The sequence below is a fragment of the Phyllostomus discolor genome, chromosome 3, assembly GCF_004126475.2.
Source record: "Phyllostomus discolor isolate MPI-MPIP mPhyDis1 chromosome 3, mPhyDis1.pri.v3, whole genome shotgun sequence".
Taxonomy (NCBI): Eukaryota; Metazoa; Chordata; class Mammalia; order Chiroptera; family Phyllostomidae; genus Phyllostomus; species Phyllostomus discolor.
Genome location: NC_040905.2, coordinates 142,546,357 through 142,562,971, shown reverse-complemented (window position 1 = coordinate 142,562,971; position 16,615 = coordinate 142,546,357).

Here is a 16,615-nt window from a genome sequence, read left to right as displayed (position 1 = left end):
GAAAAAATGTTTGAGTAACGACAAAGTAGGAATCAATGTTTTACCCTTAATGTATTTTGTTAAGAAAAAACAAATTCAGCCCTGGCTGGGAAGCTCAGTTGGTTGGAGCATTGTCCAGATACACCAGGGTTACAGGTTCAATCCCCAATCAGGATACGTATAAGAAGCAACCCATGGATGCATAAATACATCTCTCTAAAATCAATCAATAAAAATGTAGTAAAGAAAAGCTAAAAGAAAATATAAATTCAAAACCTAATAATCATATTTATTTTAGGTGATTCATGAAAAGGAGTGGGTTAGAAAATGAAGTTAGTAACTGAAAAAAGAGAAAATAAAATCAGTTAAAAATTTGACTCTCTTTGTTTTCATACTGTGGTTTTAAAATTTGTATAAGACATTTATCACTAAACCTATATATTTAACGAATACCACTATATAGATAAAATTAATTTCATACATCAAGAATGCAATAATGAAGAACTACATTGCAAATATAATTTTGAATTTACCTAAGATAAATCCATTATTTTATCCTACAATTACCATGCAATTGACTTTTTACCATGGTATAATTGATATCCACATAAAAGGCATTCCATTAACCAATTTGGGGAATAAAGCTGATATAATACTTGTATGCAGGATTTGATTTTCTAACATAAAGGCCTTTTCAGCTTCAAAAATAAATGTCTTTGCTTTCAAAGCACCCCTGTTTCATGAAATGTGACAAAGTGAAAGGTTTTTATGTGAACATTCTCTTAGTTAACTTTTGTCTGATACAGGCCTTAATGATCATCCCACTGAAAATTACACCAAATGTTTCCATTTGAGAAGTCACTTTTCCCTTACACAATCAAGGGGGAGTGGAGAAAATTGAAGCTGGAAATTGAAGGGTAAAATAGGACTCACTGAGAATACTCAGGATATTATCAATAGAAATAAGAAATTACTTTTCAACATTATGACAGCCTCCAGATTCCTGAATCATCAGGAACACAAACTAAGGGGGGTCAATTGTGATGATGATTCTGGTTTTCAACACCAGTTAGAAATAAATGCTTTCACATTTATTTTTCTACAACTGAGAAGTGAGATTTAAGAAAAAATGTTGGGAAAGGTGGCTTACTATCAAACCACTCAATCTAGTCTTGATTAATCCATTTTTAAAATTTTTTATTGTTGCTCAATTGCAGTTCTCTCCATTTTTTCCCCATTGCTCTCTCTCCCCTGCCCCACCCACTCCCATCTCCCACATTCAACCCTCCCACCATTGTCCATGTCCACGGGTCCTTTATACATGTTCCTTGACTTGATACTTCCCCTTCTTTCCTCTATTACCCCCTTCCCCTCTCCCCTCTGGTACTGTTTTTGTTCTTTATTTCAATGTCTCTGGTTCTATTTTGCTCATTCGTTTTGTTCATTAGGTTCCAGTTACAGGTGAGATCATATGGTATTTATCTCTCACTACTTGGCTAATTTCACTTAGCATAATGTTTTCCAATTCCATCCATGCTGTTGCAAAGGGTAGGAGTTCCTTCTTTCTTTCTTTCTGCTCTGTAGTATTCCACGATATAAATGTACCACAGTTTTTTGATCTACTCATTTACTGCTGGGCATTTAGGCTATTCCCAGCATTTGGCTATTTTAAATAACACTGCTATAAACACTAGGGTGCATAATCTTAATTAAGTTCTCTCTCAAGGCAGCATAGGCCTTCCAAGTCTTTTGAAGTCTATTTTAAGAGATCAGTGTCCTAAAGAAGGGCAGGAAGGGGGTGGGTTATAAATAGAGGAATTATATGCCACAGTGGTGGCATCTGGCTTTAAAATGAAGACAATTTCTTATGAGTAACCAGAGCAGAGAGCAAAGGCTGGTGATCTTTGCACCTACATTACAAAGCAAGGAGAAAGATCTACCTGTCCCCATATGGCTTGGATGTCACTAGCAGGGAGATGTAAGGCTGTTTTCTAAGGTCCCACTGAAAAGATAGATACCTGGCCCTCCTGTTCTAAGCAAGAGCTCAAAATGGAAAGGAAAACCACTTCAGCTCTCACATTAAATTTGAGTTATGTTGCTATAGAGAAGCTGATATTTCCAGGAAGAGTTATAACAGCAGCAAAAAGGGCCATTTGCTTCCAAGTTTGAAAGAGTGATGGCCCACCAGGGCCTCCATATGGCCCACCTACCTGCGGCTCTCAGCCTTTTGCACAAAATATCAACTTCTTGCCATTCTGTGTCACTTATCAAAAAAAGTGAAGTCTTGAAGAGGTTTCTTGGTACAACATTTGCAGTTAATCAGATAATTGCTGAACCTCTTGCCAATAGCCTGCAGCCATTCAGTGTTAATGAATAGTAAGTGGATTACTGATTTCTGCATCCTGGCCCTGAGCCCCTGCTCCTTCTTTCTTTGCTGTTCCTTCATCCCCAATGCACTGGCAGCCCCACTCAGATGCTTGGGCTTTCTTTCCTTCACCAACATGCAAATTGCTACTTGTAGACTCCACAGATAAAGTCCTTCCAGCACTTAAAATGCAGAGATTGTGGGCTCTTTCTTTTCTTTCTAGTTAGCCTATTTTCAATTGTCTTCAGGTCATCAGAACCAGAGCACCATGGAAGAGGGTAGCTGAGGTTTTTCATTTTGGTACAAATCATGTTTGTCTTGCACAAAACAGACAGCCTGATTCTTGGTAGTGTCTTTGTCGCAGGAATTTTTATTTCGTATTCTACCTATGAATGCTTTAATTGGGTACCTATCAATTACAAGCAATGCCATAGATGCTCCAGAAGAAGCAAAGTAAGATATAGTTCCTGTGTATCACAGATAGTGCTGTCTTATAGAGAAAACAGACTCTTGCATAATAATTAAAACATAGACAAGAATGAGATTAATGTGAAAGAAGAGGAAAGAAATGGTGATGCCAGAAACTTTGAGAAGGGAGAATTGGCACTATGTTGAGACCCTCAGTAAGAGCACCATGCGGGAGATGGTTGTACGTGCAGCCACCATAGCAGTAGCCTGGCAACAGACTAGGAAGGAGAGACAAGAAAGATATTATAAGAGGGGAGAATTGGTCTAAACTAAATGAAACCTTCCCCGGGTTCACACATCCATTGGGTTTATTGTATATACCAGGCACTCTGCTGGTCTCTGGAGGTACAAGGATTTAATAGGTCACAGTCACAGCCCCATGGAAGAGACAGATAAATAAATGGATTACTAGAAGACTGTGTGACTTATGTCAAGACATGTAGGTTCCAGGCAGAGGGCATTTTTGATTGGTGTATGGTGGAAAAGAGAAAATAAGCATGGAAAAATAGGTTAGTACCAGAGTAAAGGGCCACAAGCTAGAGTAATGAACTAATGATTCAGGATCTGGATGTGGAATCTGGGGGAAACAAAAGGGATAGGGTGGATTCATGAAATATTTTACAGGGAGGATCAGTGGGAGGTGAGGTAGAGGAAATAAAAGTAAAAAATACTCTAAGGTATCTTCAAAGTTTCTTTAACATAGCCTTTATAAAATGAAGTCCTAAACTGTGCTCTTTAAAGTATTACAATTTGATTAAGGTTGTCCAAATATAAAAAGGAGGGCAGAGGACACAGTAATTCTCATATTCAAAATGATAACCAGGACCCTGGCTGGTGTAGCTCAGTGGATTGAGCGCGGGCTGTGAACCAAAGCATCACAGGTTTGATTCCCAGTCAGGGCACATGCCTGGGTTGCAGGCTGAGGCCCCCAGCAACCACACATTGATGTTTCTCTCTCTCTTTCTCCCTCCCTTCCCTCTCTAGAAATAAATAAATAAAATCTTTAAAAAACTGATAACCAGGGATCAAGCAATTAATGTGCAGGCATGTAGAGCTAGAAAACATCCTGGAAGTAACTTAAACTACATTGCTTCTCTTACAACTTGTATAAACTCAAGAGAAGGTAATAGCTCTTTCAGAGTCATGCATCAAAGAATGCTGAGATTAAATCTAGAAGGGCTTCTAATTCCTACTTCAGTGCCCACTGAAGCCATGGCTACTTTGTGCAATTGAAGCTTAGAGTGGTGGCAACAAAGATGACTGAACCTAAAACACTGTTCCAGCTTCCTGACAAGCTGTGTCCATCCACAGGTCTTGTCTCCAGCCTTAGCCCACTTCACAAGCCTCCTAGAACAACCTTTCTGAACATCAATCTCATCATGCATTTCCTTTTGGAAAGCCCTTGAGTAGATCTTAATTCTATTTCAAATCAAGCTCCAATGGCCTGGCCAACCCCTAGCCCTCATGATGAACCCCCCACTCCCACCCCTCCCTGTGCTTGTCTTCACTACACTAGCACCTTCTATCTTCACTCACTGCTTCAGATCCAGACAAACGGTTTAGCAAACATTCCAGGGCAGGCCACGCCTATTTGCCTTTGCAGACATTGTTCCCTCTGTCTGGACTTCCTTTCGCAAATTGTAAACAAATGGGTGTGGTCAAATGTTAGGGGTATCCTGAGAAAGAGTTAACAAAATGGGGCAGGGCACGAAAGGGGAGGGATAATTATTTTTGTAGTAATCATGGTCAGGAAAGGTTTCATATAAACTGTTTTCTTTGAACAGAGTCTTAATGGGGAGTAGGTGTTTGACAGACAAATAAAATAGAATTTAGGGTTTATAGCTGCTTCTGTACTACAAAGGCACAATAGTTGTGACAGAGATTCTGTGGCCTGTAAAACCAAAAATATTTACTATCTGTCCCTTTGCAGAAAATGTTTGCCAGTTTCTAGATTATAAGCCCTTTGAGGTCAGAGACAATTTCTTTACTTTTCTTCTTAGTTCTGAGCATTCAACAGATACTCAGCAAATGTTAGTTGAATAAATGAATGAAAATTGCATATTTCCTAGGTAAAAAGGCAATAAGGCAAATGAAAAAAATTAGAAAAAGTCTCTTCAAAAATGTTTAAATAAAAAAAATTATTAGCTTGGTCAGCTCTCAATTAATATGGAATTTCAACTATCTGCAGTGTTTTTTTTTTTAATCCTCTGGCTCTGTGTAACAGGTTTTGGTTCTCAAGGTTAACATTATATTTTTCAGAGGACTCAAGTATAATGGTTCAGTGAAGATGAGGAAGAAAGTCCCCAAAGATGGCAAACTGTCTGTATTTATTTTGACAGACAGCAGTGAGTACAGGAGTCAAAATCTCTCCAGGATCAAGGACCAACGGAGAAGCAACCCACATCGTGAGTGACCCACTCTGCCTGCAGACCTGCTCATCTGTCAAAATGTCCCTAATGTAGTGGTCAGTGCTGTATAGCCTGAAGCATGAATTTATCAAAAGTAAATTGGTTCTTACATGTAAAATTCAATGCCTCAAACTCCACCAGGCAGAACAGAGAGATAGAAAGTAGATTTAACATTGTATTTAGCCATCACAGCTACAATCCATCCTCTATCATTTACTCAAAGGCCCTTGGGGCAGCAGAAGTGACAAGCAAAATTTAATTCCCTTGAATTTTTCAGGGCCACTCTTAATATTGGAGCTTTTAGGATGAGAAATTATTATATTTGACTGGTCCTCAAAGACTCTCATCACTAAACAGGTTGCATCTATGGGTAAGACAGAGCTGGAAGGGACTTTCAATCAGGACTCAAGTCATTCAGTCACCAAATTGTATTACAGCAGAGATTTGAACTAGGCATTCCTGGATACAGAAGAAAATATAAGGCATAGTCCTTGCTCTTGGGTAACCTAGGAAGTGGAGTAAGTAGAAGAAGATAGATGGAAATCATGTAGCTTAAGAAGGAGTATACATGGAAATAGATGGAGTGATGCTAGAAATCAGAACCCCGGAGGGGCCAGGGTTATTCAGAACATTCTCTATGAGTAAGGCAGAGTTGAAAGGGTTCTCTGAAAATGGCATGGGTGGCAGAGAAGAAGGCTGGAAGGGAACTACAAATTGATAAGCCTAGTCTGAAATTCATGGGAAGGAGTAATGAGAGATGGAAGTGGAAAGACCCATATGGGCAGGTAATTAATTCCAGCAGGTCTTGAAGCATGTGCTGAGAAGCATGGGCTTTATAATGAGAATGTTTTTGATTGGAGCAATACTACTTTGCAAATCATTATCACATGCATTATTTCCTCACAGTAATCCTGTTTCTCTAGATTGGAATCCTCTGTGACCCCTTCATCTCTTCTGCTTTGCTTCATCTTCAACATATCAATCATCCAACCTTCAAATATGCTGAAATGTTACTTCTGGGAAAAATTTTCTTGATGCCCAGACTAGATTAGATCTCTGTTTCTCCATAATATATTCTTGGGATACCCTGTAAAACTCCTAAATTGGTATGGTGGCTCTGTTCCCTAAACTTCTTAAGGTCTCAGGCTCCCTCCAGCCTTTTTCAGTATCTCTAGGGAGTTTCCCTCATTCTCTTAATCCAAAATGCAGCTGTGACCAACAACCACATAACAATTAGCAGGACAGGAAAACGAAATAAAAATGAGGGGCAAAGGACACCCTTTAGGTACTCCTCAGGAAAATTGCTAGGGACTGCTGCATGATATTTTCATATTTATCCTATTGATCAGGACTTAGTTACACAGTGTAGGGTAAGTGGAGGCAGTCTGCCTTCCTCACCCAGGTGTCTGGGTAACCAAGGGAAGCAGTGTTCCCATAGCCTTGAAGGGGCCTGATAACCAGTGTTCTCATGGCCTTCAGACTGGGTCTGATAAACTATTCCCATAACATGAAGTGAGCTCACATGTGCAGAATTATGTTATGTTATGTTAATGTTCTGGCAATTTTCTGGCTTTGTTCCCCTCTAGTATTTAAACTGGGAGGGACTCCTTGCTGGGCAATGATGAGAGACAGATGCAAGAGGACTGGTACCACAATGGGTGTCACGCTGGGGAGCAAGGGCCATGACATGTGCCATGCAGAGACATGTAGAAAGGCACACAGATCACCGCATGCATGGCTCACCCACACATGAGTGAATAAAGGCATGTCAGACATCCCAACAGTTCCGCGAATAGTTTTCCATCTGCACAAACACCATGAACCTGCCCGGCCTTGAACAGTCCAACACACACAGCCACTTCCACCGGGAAAATAAAGGTCGGTAAATATTTGCTCCATTATAAGCAGTATACAATTTCTATTACTGTGGAAGATAAGAAAGACAAATACTAGAGGACAACTACCAGTCTCTGACACAAGCCCAATACTTGATAGAAAATTCACTGTTTGTAAGTATATACTCTCAGATTATTTGATTGGTCTGTTTACCTCATTGGATTATACACATGGTTAGAGCCAGAGCTGAATCCAATTTGCTCACCAATTTTTTCTCAATATTTAGTGGAATGTCTGGTGTTCTATACATGATAGCTGCAGAAAAAGTTTTTTTGTTAAATGAATGTTGATGACTGTGTTTTTAATATGTCGATTTCACAGAAAAACAATATTGTAAACCTATGGTCCTTCAGGTTGTATGAGAAGTGCTGGATATAAAAAAAAAATTTTAAAGGCCATTTTATAGTGATAAAGGAAAGGCTTTTGACTTTTAACTTAGAGTTATCTTTCAGACACCATACCACCTCTCCAAATCATACATAATTTATCTTGCCCCAAACAATTATGTGACTTATTAAAAGAAATAGCTGTAAAACAAAAGAATGCTTTTCTGAGACTAGAAAATAGTGGTGAGGGTCCAGATTAAGGAAATGAGACCAACTGCTAGAATCCTTCAAGTCACACTAATAAAGTCACAAGTTAAATGGTCAAATGTAAGACATCAAACCCAATGGTGCCCAATCTTAATGAATATGAGAATCATTGAGAAAATTTTTAAATTTCCCGATACCCTCTGGGCCTAAAGGCTTCATGAATTGTCCTCTTCAAAAATGAGGCTGATTGAGATTTTTCTAGAGATGCCCAAGTTACTCTTGTTCATAGTTAGACATGAAAATGCAACAATAATTCACCACATCACTCCCACTCCAATTCCATACTTAAACTAACCATTAAACCAGTTCTAACATGTCATGGCAAGCATCTAAAACAGAGAGGGAACTCTGCATTTCCTCCTTCAGCAACACCCTAAATGAGGGTTCAGTCAATCAAAGAGGCATTATGACTAGAATGGATATAGGCCTTGGTGTTGCAGACCTCAGTTCAGCCTAGCTTTTTAGTTATTGGGCATGAATCCTTGGTAAAGTTTTATTAATTTTCCAAGCTTTATTTTACCCATTTTCTCATCTGTAAAATAAAAATCATCAAAGTACAATATTTTTTGTAATAAAATGAAATGTAAGCACTTAAACAAATTGCAGATATTATTTCCTCCAACTTCTTTAGAGCAACTATAACCACTGTCAATTATCTTTCTATAGAAGTTAACTGAGAAGCAAATACTCTAAAAGATTTGCAAAACTCTCATTACTCACAAGGAAAAGAAACTATCAAATTTCTGACATTTACATGTATTTGTAAACTTATCACCAAATCATAATAAACATTTTTTTCACTGATATTAATACCAATAGACAGGTGTCCAGACTGCTGGGAGCACACTGAGGGTGTGGCATGCAATCAGACAACCCCTTCCCCAAACGCCCAGGGCTGTGGCAAGGACAGGAGTTTCACAGCACTCCCAAGGGTGGGGCCACATTGCCCAGGTGATGGCACCCTTGCTTCCCTGCCTCCGGGCCACAGGGCAGCAGGAGGAAGTCCTTATACTGACCTGTAACAAAGCTAACAATATAATTGAATAAGAGAGAAAAGGCCCTCTTACCCTCTTTTGGTACCAGATTGGGGGGTGGGACTAGGGTAGGCAGGCAGTCATGCAATAGGAGTTAAAATGGAGTCAAGGGAGGTTCTGGACCAAAAACAACTGTCAGTCTAGCTAGGGGAAAGAAGGAATTGGATCCAAAGTGCACAAAAGTTTAAGAATTTAATTGGTCACTCTGAGAAAGCACCTGGTTCATTCCTCACCTAAAACTAATATAAACCCAGGGAAACAGAGAAATCTCTCTCTTACTCATGGCTGCTGCTCACTCAGCACTCCAACAGTGTACTGGCCTGTCCTCTCCATGGGCCACATGACTGTAAGGAGGCCAGGTTCTCCAGGTGGGAGTATCTCTTACTTACCTGGTTGAGCAATTGCCAGTGCCTTCATGTGCTCTGCAGCCTGGGAGCATGGGACCTTGCGGCCCTAAAAGCCACATGGCCAATGGCAGCATGCTGGCTCCACACACAGCCTCCAGCAGGGAGCCTGAAGACAGCAACTTGGAACAAGCTAAGCTACCTGGATGACCACTTTACAAGCTCTCAGACTGAAAAGAATGATTCTTTAAAAATGAAGTGGGAATTCTGGGCATTGCCTTTTGTTTTGGTCTTGCTAAGGATACCTGGGTTTTGTGGAGGAGATAAGCTTTGAGATGGGGAATCCTCCAATGTCTCAGATCATTCTGCATTAAATAAAAACATTTTTCCTTTTTTACCAGCCTCTGCCTGAGTTGGCCATTTGGTGCCAGGGACAGCCAAACCCCACATTGGTTTGGTAGCAATATGCCTGTGGGAAAGTGGCAACTTCTTAAAGTTATATAATCCAATTATTCCTTGTCAAGGTGTTATAAGACCACACTGACAAACTCTGTCATTCAGGAGTCCCTCCATATTTATAAGGAATTTAGACTTTCAAGATCCAGAACCAACTATTCCTTGTAAATATTCTGTTTCCTGATGCCAACCAAAGATGGGTCAGTATTAGTTACCAGTAATTTAAAACAAAAATCCTCAAAATATTCAACAGAAGTGTTAATGTTAACTTAGAACTTGAATACCAGCAGACGAATTATATCCTGCAAGCTAAAGGAATATCTACTATGCTTAGTGAGTGCAGCCAAAGAAAATTTTGAGATGTTATTGGGCACCAAATGAAATAAAAGAACAGAGCTTCAAGATAATACCTGTCAGAAGGCGGAAACAGTAGAGAGTGTATTTCACAACTTCTTGGCAGTGTACTGAAACAGAAAAGTACTCAAGGAAGATGGTACAGGAAGATTAAATGTGATCTTGAGCAGTGATATCCCCAGAGATCTTAGGCTTTTTAATTCTTTCAGGCCTAAAAATTGTCAGGATTTTGAGTAAATCACAAAAGCAATTGTCATCGAGAACATTTGCAGCTGCTTGAGCAACTATTTTAAAGTGAGGGAAGCTGGCAGACAGAGTGAGTATTGCAGTAGGGAGTCAGTGAAATGAATAAGTATGAAGAATATAAAACACTGTTAAAGAGTAAGAACTGAGATTTTTGAGGCAATTCGGCCCCTGTGTTTACATTTATATAGAAGGCTGTTTATGAGATTGTCGTAATGTGCATTTTTACCATTTTAATGCCTGATGGTGTTGCCATTGAGGGTACTAGGAAAAGAATGATAGACCCATTTCCAAGACAGGCTCCAGGTTTAACTCCCTCATAATTTCTCAAATGGCTCAGAGTTGAAATTTTTGAGGAAGGTACATCTGACTAACAATCTCTGAGCCTTAAAAAAAAATCAGAATTTAAAAGTAATGATCCTGGAAGCAATTGAAAGGGTTGCACAGAGACTTTCTGTGGAGTTTTGCTTCATATCACAGTTCAGGGACTGTAAGCAGAGACCTAGGAAAGTTAAACAAGTCTTCCACTTTTGTGATGGACATCATTTGTAGTCATAAACATTTGGTGAACATAAGTTAGTCATTTCATTTTGACATTAATTCACCTATCCAGATGGGATTGCACACTGTAGAATTCCTTTAGAAGCTTACTTCTCTTTAAATATCACAAGCAAGATATTTTAGCTGTCTCTTGATGTTTGCTAACCTTTCGTAGCTTTCATTTCTAACATAAATTCCTATTAAAATTGGTAGTTGAGTTTGAACTTATTTTTGGTTGGGAATGGAGTTGCCTTTAAAAATAAAAACACATTTCAAGGACATTTATACTAGAGTTGGCTTTATAACAAGAGAAATAATATGGTTAATGACTAACACTACCACCTTTAACAGGAATCTAATCAACAAAACAAACAAACAAGCAAAATGTAACCAAAGACACTGAAATCGAGAACAGGCTGACAGTGACCAGAGGGTAGAGGGGAGAGAATTTCAGGGGAAGCAGGGAAGGATTTGAAGGAACTAGTATAAAGGACACATGGACAATAACAAGGGCAGGGTGGAGACTGGAGGAAGGTGGGGAGGGCTGAGGGTATGGGCTGGGATGGGGGTAAAGGGCAGAAAACTGTACTTGAACAACAACTAAAATAAAAAAAATTAAATCTGATTAGTTATTTAATATGTGAATCAAAGTAAGAACAAAATATTACATAGTCCAATAACAGTATATCTTAGCCATTTATTCATTCATTTAATATGTAATCATTGAAAGCACACCTTGAACCAGCCACAGCAGGAGATATCATGGAATGATAAATTCTTGATCACTCTCATCATGTCACTTAGTCTATTGGGGGAATCAGAAGTTAAACAATTACAAATAGGAAACTGTGTTTGTTTTAATACAATAGCAACTTTATTGAGGTATACTTGACAATAATAGACTACACATATTTAGAATATACCATCTGATAAGTTTGTATACAGTGATCCCTCACCTACCTCAGGAGTAACGTTCCAGAGATCCCCGCCATAGGTGAAAATCTGCAAAGTAGCATCATTATATTTTATTATATATATATATATATATATATATATATATATTAAGGCTTTATAAACCCTTCCCACACTCCTATAAACCTTTCCCATACTCTTTTAAATACTTCATATGTTCTTAAACACTTTCTGCACTCTGAAACCTATGTAATTTTAACAACATATAAAATTCTATATGGGACTCACCAGTGAAGCATACAGTTGTCCCTCACTATATTGAGGTTCAGTTATTGCAGTATAGCAAGGGATGACTATATACCAATGACCACATCACCACATTTAAGATAATGAACATATCCATCACCTCCAAAAGTTTTCTTGGACCCCTTGGTAATCCTTTCTTCTTGACCAACCCCTTTTTGCCTCCTCCCCTGGCAACCACTGATCTGTTCTGTGTAACATAGGTCAGTTCACATTTTTTAGAATTTTATATCAATGAAATCATAGTATAATGCATTCTTTTTTACACAGCATCTTTCAATCAGCATAATTATGTTAAGCTTTATCAACATTGTTACGGTACCCATACTTCATTTTATTGCTTAGTAGTACTCCATTGAATGAATATACCACAATTCATTTTTCTACTTACCTGTGATGGATAGTTGGGTTGTTCTCATTTGGGGCATTACAAATAAAACTTCACTGAAGAAGCCCGAATTTTAAATACACCCAGGTTGTAAGTGTACATCAAGAGAAATGGAGTTCAGAATGGAGGGAATATCAGGTGATTGCACTTTGGAATAAGCCTTACACTCCAGAAAATGGTTTGAAAATTTTTCTCTAAACCTCCTTGTTGTTGGCAGTTATAGGGATAAGGCAACTTAAAGACATAAAGAGGGTTTAATATGTATTTTGAGAAGTCTTCTGAGAGGCTCCATATTCAGAGAAACTATGTACTTGCTACACATTCCCTGGAAGCAAACTTCAGTTATTTGGGAAGAATGAATATTTTGATCCATACATATGTGCTACTCTTTTGAGTATAAGGCATGCATTAGCTTTGTCTAGGCTGATGTCACCAGAAACCAGGAACTATACCTCATAAAAGACTGAATTCTCAGCTTCCATCACAGTATCTGGCACATAGGTTTACTCTGTAAATATCAGTAGAAGGAAGGGAGATAGAATTGGAGAAAGGGAGGTGTTATGGGGAGAAATGAATGAATAAATAATGAACAAATCAATAAAATTTGAGATATACTACATAAATATCTTCATCTAAATTACTAGTTTTGGCTAAGAGCACTGATAAAACAGATGCTAGAAAACTTGTATAATTCTAAAACTTTTTATGATGATTTTTATGGTCTGGAAATAGGAATAAAACCCCATAGGCAAAAGTGTCCCTTTGGTGAATAACACTGCATTCACACTTGTGATAGCACTTTTCTCTTTTTCACTTTGTGGTAAATAAAATAAAAATAAAATAGCAATAGAATCTCACTACACAGTGAGCTCTGTAATGTCAAGTAATGTATCCTCAGTTCATAGTACAGTGCCTGTTGATATTCAAAGGTATCCCAGGTTAAACTCATCATTACAGATAACCAAGGATTCAATCTTCAATAGCCCAGGAGAAGCCACTTAAAGGTCACTGACCTTCCCTTCTCTCCTTAAAGCAAGCAATAACCCATAGCAGAACTGCTCCCTGTACTTTTCACATTCCCTATATTTGTTCCTACAGTAGTCCCCTTATCCGAGGGGGTATGTTACAAGACCCCCACCCCAGTGGGATATGATATGACTGAATTCACAGTATGGAAACCTATTTATGCTATCCTTTTCCTATTCCTATGTACACTTTATGGCTTCTCTTTGGCATATTCAAATTGCCAGCATCTCTACTTTTATGTTTAGGGCCATTATTTAGTAAAATAATGGTTACTTGAACACAAGCACTGTGATACCATGACAGACAATCTGATAACAGAGAAGGCTACCAAGTGACTAATGAGTAGGAAATGTACAGAGTATAAATATGCTGGACAAAGGGACGATTCATGACCTGAGTGGGACAGAGCAGAGATGTCATCACACTACTCAGAATGGTGTGCTATTTAAAATTTATGGACCATTTATTTCTGGAATTTTCCGTATAACATTGTTGGACTGCATGCAGTACACCATGGGTCACTGAAACCATGGAAAGTGAAACTGTGGATAAGGGGGCCTACTGTAATGGTCTCTTTATATAGAATGCCCTTTCAAACTTCCATATATCTTTTATATCTACATCAAAAACCCCACCCACCTTTGAAAGTCCTAAGAACCCTTAATTCATGAAAGAATCTCTAACTGCTTAATTGACAAAAGGCTTCTTCATCAATGTGCCCATAGTACTTCATTTTCTTTCTGCTTCTATGATCCTTATTCCATTATGCCTTATACTATCCTTAGTTGTCTATTTGCTTTTTTTAAGACTGTAATATTCATAAGAGAAGGGATCTGTCTTACTCATCTCTGCACTTCCTACAATGGCTTTCAAAATAACTTACAAATAATAAGAGCTTAATAAATGTTTGTTGGCTTAATAAATAGACTAATGAATAAAAAGAATGTAAACTTTCTAGTATTTGTTCACATTATGTGAATGGTTAGAAGCAATATATGTCCCTTATATGTCACACATTATTCTTACTCCACTGTGAGAAAACGCCATATTATGTACACTTCACAAAGAATAAATCGCATAAAAATAAAAATGTCTTTTTGATATATCAGGTTATAGGTCACCATCTCTTTGATTATAACTGATCCATCCAAGTAATTAGCCAATTCGTAGGGAAAATCCTGAACAAATAAACATAGTTTAGGCAAGTTTCAATGGGAAGAGTTCCAAGGCATAAGAAGTCCTGTACATCTATAAAGATAAACAATAGAAACAATCGCTTGGGGAAAAAAAAGATTTCAGAGTTCTGCATTTGCAATTTTATGGGATATCCAGAAAATGAGTATAAAATTTAAAAGGTAAAAAGAACAATGATAAAAGTAACACAGCCACAGTGACAACTCTACCTAGGTTCAGCCTAACATAAGCCAAATTCTGGGCTTAATGTTGTAATCTTACATATTTGGTACAGAGGGGGAAATATGTTCTTATAGTTTATTTTGAAATAAGGATACAAATTTCTACTTTTAGATATGATGAAGTAATTTGCCATGGATAAGTGCTCCGATAAGGACAACTAGAAAATACAGATAAAGTATAAGAATTATTGTATTAAATCACAAAATATGAAAATGACAAAGAATAAGGAAAATAAGATTTCTGAGCTCACAATTTCTGTAACTTCTAAATGCTTCAGAGGTGAGCTAAAGATCTGAAGCCACCTTTTTCTTGGGAGTGTTTGCCAATTTTGGGCACAGTTTAGGGGTTTGTAATCCAGATTTTGTCCTAGCAAGTGGCCACTGCAGAGGAACAAAGAAACCAGTAGAAATAAAGTGTGGGGGAAAATAAGCTTTCAGTGGTTCTTATGGAAAATAATACAATAACTAAAAAATAATAATACAAGAATGAAATCTGTGTTTCACATATTCACAGCTCTAAGCCTACTTGTCCCCCACACTGTGTGGGGGTTGAACAAGTCTAGCATGCTCAAATTGGAGATATTACATATTTAAAACACTTCCAAACTACCCACATTTGTCAAATTATGAAACTGCATATGACTTGACACTAAAGAGTTAAGCTGAAAACCTCTGAAAAGCAGAGCAGAAATCCCTGTTGTAATTGGTGATGGGAAGAAACAGACCTGTCAGGTTTTTCATTGAAAACTTGACCCTAGAATTTGTTGGGTGTAAGCAGAGGTACAATGTTACTGAAACTGCAACCAGTTTAATATAGCTGAGTACCTGACTGGATTAAGGCCATGACTTCCTCCCTCTTTCTTCCCCTGTCTAGTGAAAGAAAAGACAAATCACCTTTGGTGGGAAATCATATCATCTGGACCCTCTGCAGATGTTATAGTGTCCAACGTGCAATACAAAATTACTGCGATCATTCAACCACTAACAAGTAGAAAATAGAAGCTGACCCACAGATAATCCCAATGAGATGTTAACAGGAAAGGGTTTAAAATAGGTATGATTAATTTGTTCCAGGAATAATTTAAAAGATAAGTGAAATAAATGAAAAGATAAAAACTTTCAAAAGAATCAAAGTTTTAAAAAATATTCAAATAGATATTCTAGTATTGAAAACAATACTTGAAATTAAGAACTTTAAGAATGTGTTTAATAGCATATCAAAAGAAACAGAAGTATGAACTGACAAATTGAAAATATATAACAGAAACTTAATAGAATAGAATTAAAAAATCAGGAATACAGATAGTGTTATTGGAGTTCTACAAGGCAGGGAAAGATAGAACACAGGAACACAGTGATATATGAACAAATAATGGCCCAGAATTTTCCAGAACTGATAAAAGACTCCAACTTACAAATACATGAAACTCAGCAGAGATTAAACAAAATGTCTTTTTTATGCCATCTAATCACATTATAGTCAAAATGCTAAAACTGAAAAACAAAATCTTTAAGGCAGCCAGAGAAAAAAATCTTTGTTACTTTCAAAAGGGCAACAGTATGTCTGGCAACTAACTTCTCAAAGGAAATTATAGGCAAAAAGACAGTGAAATCAACATTTCTACAATGTGGAAAGGAAATTACTGCCAACCAGGAATTCTATGCCTAGCAAAATTACCTTTTAAAATTCATGTTGACACAAATATATTATCAAAGAAACAAAAACTAAAAGAATTCATCACTAGTAGATCTGAAATACAATTACTAGAAAGACTTTTTGAGGTAGAAGAAAAAGGATCCAAACATGGAAATGAAAAGGACTTAAGAAAATGGAAAAGCTAAATATGTATATAAATTAATATTTAATATATAAAATAACAGTATCAATGTT